Below are 6452 nucleotides of genomic sequence, written 5' to 3'. Positions count from 1 at the left end.
TAAACAAAGACAAAAATGTGCATCAGAAAGACACAAAATGTAGAAGTCTGGATCTCAGGAGGGAAGCGGTGTCGATTTGGAGCATCAAATAGCAGCTTTCACTGAATTGAAAGACCTGAGCCCCTGATATTAGATGCTCAGTGTATTGAAATGAATCAGTAATCATAATTATTATACTCTGGTACGGGTTAATACTGCAGAGCATCTTTAAATGTCACGTGTAAAACACATTATTTACACAGTATTCGCGCGCTGGTTCCCATACTCGAACCCGGTTCTTTTCCTGTTTCCATACTGGAATAAGGAACAGAAACATTGACGCGTTCTCCCTTTTACCTCTGATTCTCATTTTCCTCGGAGCCTGAACTGCTGGAATGGAGAGAATAAAGCCAGATTATGATAGGGGTGAAGTGATGAGTCTTTTTATAGAAAGAATGTGGAGGACTGCTCACTTTTGTAAAGCTGTTTATGTAATAGCAGACAGCACCGTTCCACATGAAAGCCCTGTTACGGCATCACATCTCCGCACACCGTGGCTTCACTTCGCCATACGTGAAAACTCTTTGTGCAGGTTTCCTCTTATTCTCTGCTGCAAATGAACAAAAAAAATGTCAGACCTTCTGTGGATGGATTTTATATCCCTCGGGCCATGTTTGACCAGACCACATTAGTGACTTCACCTTCTTTGCCTTTACACAGATGGCTGCTTTTTAATTTTAGGCCATAAGAAAACAAAAGAGGGACCATCTGTGGGGTCACCCACGGGAGTCAAAAGGGATGACTGAGCCCTCGGGTCCGGCTTTACTGCTCAGTCAGTAACCGGAGCTAGAAAATCCTCGTCATCTGTAGCTCAGGAGGCCAAAAGGTGTGAGACGATTAATCGGAGTGGAAAGGAAAAATAAATCAACCTTCGCTTTTTGTGAATGTGACCTGCTTCAGCCTGAAAAGGTTAATTAAACCAATCCAAACCTTTTTGCCTCAGACCTGTGACAAGTAGCGAAAGCAGTCGTGGAGGGCAACTACATATTTATTAACTCAAAGCCTTTTGCTTCTCAAGTTAATGCAAAACAAGAAACTTTCTGCTTCTTCCTCACTGCATAAGAAAGGCAAATGCTCAATTCTCACATTTCTCACACAGCTTTAATTATTTTTAATATTTCAACACTGACTGACCCTATGAGATCTAACCCTAACTGGAGCACTCAGCTTTAAACATAAGTATTAGAACTAGCCTAAAACTCACTGAAAATCTAGAGAAGCTCCACTTCACCTTCAGGTTATTTACACTGTTAAAAAAACAACAAAACAAAACTAAATCCTTAAAAATAAATTCAGAAAATTAAGTCATTTTGTCCTGATTTCCAGGACTTAGTAGAATTTCCCCAAACTAAAAAGGGTCAGGTATTAGGGGTTAGGGTTAAGACAACAGAGGTTGTTTTTGTGAAGATTAAATCAATACTGGCTAGTTATGACTCTTTGCCATCTTTTACAGTCCTGACTTGTTTTACATTAAGAAATTCCCCTGAAGCTAAAACTCCCTGTTTTAAACAGAAAAGAAAGAAACAAAGTCAAAATTCAGTATTTTATTAGCACTGAGCCCTCTCATTTGTTTGGTTATTATCACTTAGATATTAGTATTAATAATTACAAAGTAAATTAATTCTTTTACTGTTGATATTTAATTAAATGTAGCTGATGAGTCACCTTTTCAGGGCTTCAAATGAAGAACTTTCAATAGCTTTGTGGTATTTTGTTGGCCTGGTTTATACATGGTGGTGTTGCTTCAGTAGAGGACCTTAGTCCTCCTCACCACTGCTTAAGTCACTTGTATGTAGGGGACTGAAAAGTGTCAGTTTTTTCCTTTTGAAATGTAGTGAAACAGAAGTGTAGTGATCGTCTGGCTCTCAACCACGATACAATACAATAAAAACTAACTAGACTTTTGAAATAAACAAACTGATTGAAGGTACACTGCTCAAATAATTAAGGGACTACTTGGTCATCACAGTGTAACACAGAGCCAGTTAAACTTCAGGGATATTTATCTGCCCAATCAGGAATCAGAAACCGCTATGAACCTGTCTCAGCTGAGCAAACCCAAGGCGGTGCCACAGACCAATTCTCTCTTCTTATTCCTCCCTGGTCTCCTTGTCACTGCTGGTACCAGTGGCATGATACCTGCAGCCCATTCGGGTTGCGATGGCAGATCCATCCAGGTTTGCTTTTTCTCTCATATCACTCTCAAGAGTGTGGAGGTGATACCAGGAGATGGGTTAGACAGGGGCCATAAAAAGGCAACAACCTAGCAGCAGGAGGAACAGGAAGAGCACTGCCAGAGTTCCTGAAAATGACCTCCAGATGTCTGCTCATGTGCATGTTTCTGGCCAGAGATGGACTCCATGAGGATGACACGAGGACCCAGCGTCCCGCAGTGGGACCTACACCTCAATGCTACCATTCGTGCACCTGTTGGCATTTTGATTTCCCTGACAGTTTACTGACTCGTGTTACTTTATGACCAAGCAGTGTATATTATGCACAAAACTAAAGTATAGTAAATCCAACAGAGATGGAATGTTTTTTAGTCTTTAATGTTTTTTTGTGGTCATTTTGATTAATATGTTTATTGCAAATTGGATGTTTACATGAATGTGAGTCAGGCGTCATCAAACATATTATAATAAAGAAACAAGTAAAAGTAATACAGAAATAATTATGTCAAACTCAATCAGGAAACTGAAATAAAAAATGAAATTAGAATTAAACTAATAAAAGATACAAAACTAACTAACGGGGTTTATAGTTGTGTGATGGCTGCACTTACAGCCACACAGTGGTGATATCATTATGTTAGTGTAGAGGCTTATAAGTAACATTGCATTCACATTTCTTTCTTTAAATATAGGAATTTATTGACAGGACAATAAATAACTGGTTTTGGTTAAGATAAGATAAGATAGAACTTTATTAATCCCTCGGGTGGGTTCCTCTGGGAAATTCGACTTTTTTGGAGGTAATTCACATATCCACATAGACTGCATTCTAAAATAAGTGCGCACATTTTAGTTTACACTGTTATGTATGATTAATCTTTTGTTTTCTGAGTTACCTTAGTTGCAGCTGTTCCAGTCCCTTGATTAAGGAGCCAAGAGGTGGAAAAGGGGCGGAGCGAGGTTTAAAGGAAGGCTACAAATTGGTTCACGCCATAACTCAGGACCATGGGGGGGGGGGGGGGGGGGGGGAAATTGGAGTTCATTATGTTTGGTTTAGTTAGGTTTTGTGTGTTTTACCCCTTCTCCTGTTTTTGTGGGCTGATCAGCCACTATTTAAGTTTCCCCTTTGTCTCGTTAAGTTAGGTCAGTTTGTTTGAATTATCAGTTGTGTTGTCAACTTTGAGTAGAGTTTTGTTAGTTTGACCTCTTTTATGGGCCCAAGATTTTGATTCTTTTTGCATGAGTTAACCAATTATGTTTTTTGGGTTAAATAAAAAAATCATTTTTTGGACTTTAACCTGTGCCTAAGTTTCCTTCACTGCTCGGTCCATCACAAGTGGTGTCAGGAGTGGGATCAGCAGTTGAAGGCACAGGATTTTTTTTTTCTCTTTTTTCCCCTCTTCACTCATCAAGCCATGCACAGAATGGGAAGGAGTGGCAGAGGAGCAAAAGGAGATTGTCAAAACCAGCCAGTTGGAGTGGTAGAGCAAGTAGAAGGAGGAGAGGAAAATGGAGCCTCTGGAGGGGTGGATAGTACTGAGAGCCAAGGTAAGGAGCTGACAATGTCAGAACTGATTTCCATGCTTCGTTCTCATATGGGTCAGCAGGAGGCCCAGGAAGCAGGAAGCTTTAGAGCACTGCAACATCAGTTTCAGCTGTTGCAGGTAGAAGTGCAAGCTCGTACCTCCCCGGTCCCTGAGCCTCAAATGGAGGAACCTGAACAACCAGAGGTAGAGTCCTTTGAAGAGGAGGATCCTCCCTGTGCTGGCTCCAGTAATGAGCAAATACATCCTCAGTCAGGTCAGTCTCGCTTTTATGAACCCAGGCTGGAAAAATTGACAGAGGATGATATTGAACATTTTTTTAACAACATTTGAACGCATGGCTGTAGTTTGCCGGTGGCAAAAAATGGACTGGGTTTTTCATCTGATTCCTTTACTCACTGGCAAAGCAAGAGGTGCGTATGTTCATATGGATATGGATGACTCTCTAGACTATGACAAAGTTAAAGCAGCTATCCTTCAAAAATATGACATTAATCCTGAGACATATAGACTGAGATTCTGTTCACTGGAGGTAAAACCTGATGAGAATCCAAAAGAACTATATGCAAGATTGAAAGAGTTATATGAGAAGTGGGTGAAGCCAAAAGGAAAAACGGTGCATGAGGTTAGTGAAATATTAATTTTAGAACAATACTTGAGAATGCTGTCTCCTGAGTTACAGATATGGATTAAAGAACGCAATCCAAACTCTGCTGCGGCGGCTGCAGAGCTGGCTGATGTGTTTGTGGCAGCACGGAGAAAAGGACAGCCATGGAGCCACACAGCATGGAAAATGAGAGGTGGTTCAAAATCTGTCCCTCACTACCAGAAAGCAGGGGTGAGTAAACCTCCAAAGAGCCAGTCTGTCAATATGCCGTCAAGATCTCCACCCAAGACTGTGATTTGTTATTTGTGTGGGATGGAGGGCCACACAAAACCTATGTGCCCAAAGAATTCTACAAAAATAACTCAGATGTGTTTTGTGCCCCGACAAAGTGTGGAGCCTAAAGTGGAGTTTGAGAATGGTTTCAAAATGACCTTAGTTGAGGTTGATGGGAAACCATTAAAGGCCCTTGTTGACTCAGGAAGTACTCAGACTCTTGTGCACCGAGACTTTGTACCCGCAAATAAAGTTAATGTGGAGACAATCCCTGTTCGCTGCATTCATGGAGATGAGAGATCATATCCAACAGCAGATCTGTACATCAAGGTACAAGGACAAACGTATTTTCTAAATATTGGTGTTGCAGAGAATCTGCCATTTCCAGTAGTGCTGGGTTGAGATCTGCCTGTGTTGTTTGACTTGCTGAATCCTAGTCATACATGCAATGTTGCAGTAACAAGAGCTCAAGCTAAGAAGAAAGAGGAGTCCCTACACCCACTCCGTGCCTTGCCCTTCTACGATGCGGACATAGAGACTGCACCCGGGAAGTCTCGTAAGTCATGTGGACAGAGAAGGCAAGAGAAGTTTCTACATACTGCTGTTCGAGAAGCTCCTAGCACAGAGCCTGAGTTACCTTTGGGTTTCAAAATCCCTGTTAATATTATTGAAATGCAACATGACGATCCCACTCCTGACACCACTTGTGATGGACCGAGCAGTGAAGGAAACTTAGGCACAGGTTAAAGTCCAAAAAATGATTTTTTTTATTTAACCCAAAAAACATAATTGGTTAACTCATGCAAAAAGAATCAAAATCTTGGGCCCATAAAAGAGGTCAAACTAACAAAACTCTACTCAAAGTTGACAACACAACTGATAATTCAAACTGACCTGACTTAACGAGACAAAGGGGAAACTTAAATAGTGGCTGATCAGCCCACAAAAACAGGAGAAGGGGTAAAACACACAAAACCTAACTAAACCAAACATAATGAACTCCAATTCCCAAGTTGTCAGCTGGTGACTGTGTGGAGGTGATTTGAGTACAGTGAACTCACTGTCATGTTCCAGAAACCAGCTTGAGATTATTTGAACTTTGTGGCATGGTGTGTTTTCCTGCTGGAAGCAGCCATCAGAAGATACAGATGGACACACTGCTGCCATAAATGGTTGGATGTGGTCAGCAACAATACAACGAGTTGTATGTAGTGGCTAAATGATGCTTAGTTGGAGACCAAAGCCAAAACCATTGATACAAAGCAGGATGGATCCATACAGTCATAGTGCTAATGCCAAACCTTCCCATCCAAATGTTGCATCAGAAATTGAGGAACCATTTTTTTCACTCTTCCATTTTCCAATGTTGAGTCAAATTTTACCATTGCGTTCTTGTTCCCATAAGTGGAACCCAGTGTGATCTTCTGCTGCCCAATGCTTCTGCGTCAAGGTTCAATTGTGTGGTGTGCTCAGAGATGCTCTTCCGCAGCTCGAGGCAGTCGGCCATTCTCCTGTGACCTCTGATTTTCAGATTATACATTTGCATTAACAACCAGTTAAATTAGTTGTACCTAAAAAGTGTACAGTGAGTATATTTTATTGAAGGTTACAAATGATCTTCTTATGGCCTCTGACAGTGGACTCATCTCTGTGCTTGTCCTGCTAGACCTCAGTGCAGCGTTCAATACCGTTGACCATAATATCCTATTAAAGCGATTAGAACATGCTGTAGGTATTACAGGTACTGCGCTGCAGTGGTTTGTATCATATCTATCTAATAGACACCAATTTGTACATGTAAATGGAGAGTCCTCT

Source organism: Copadichromis virginalis, linkage group LG10 (genome assembly GCF_057382275.1).
Source record: "Copadichromis virginalis isolate Kocher_CV1m ecotype Utaka linkage group LG10, C_Virginalis_male_GT1.1, whole genome shotgun sequence".
In the NCBI taxonomy this organism is placed as follows: Eukaryota; Metazoa; Chordata; class Actinopteri; order Cichliformes; family Cichlidae; genus Copadichromis; species Copadichromis virginalis.
This window is presented reverse-complemented; position numbering follows the sequence as displayed.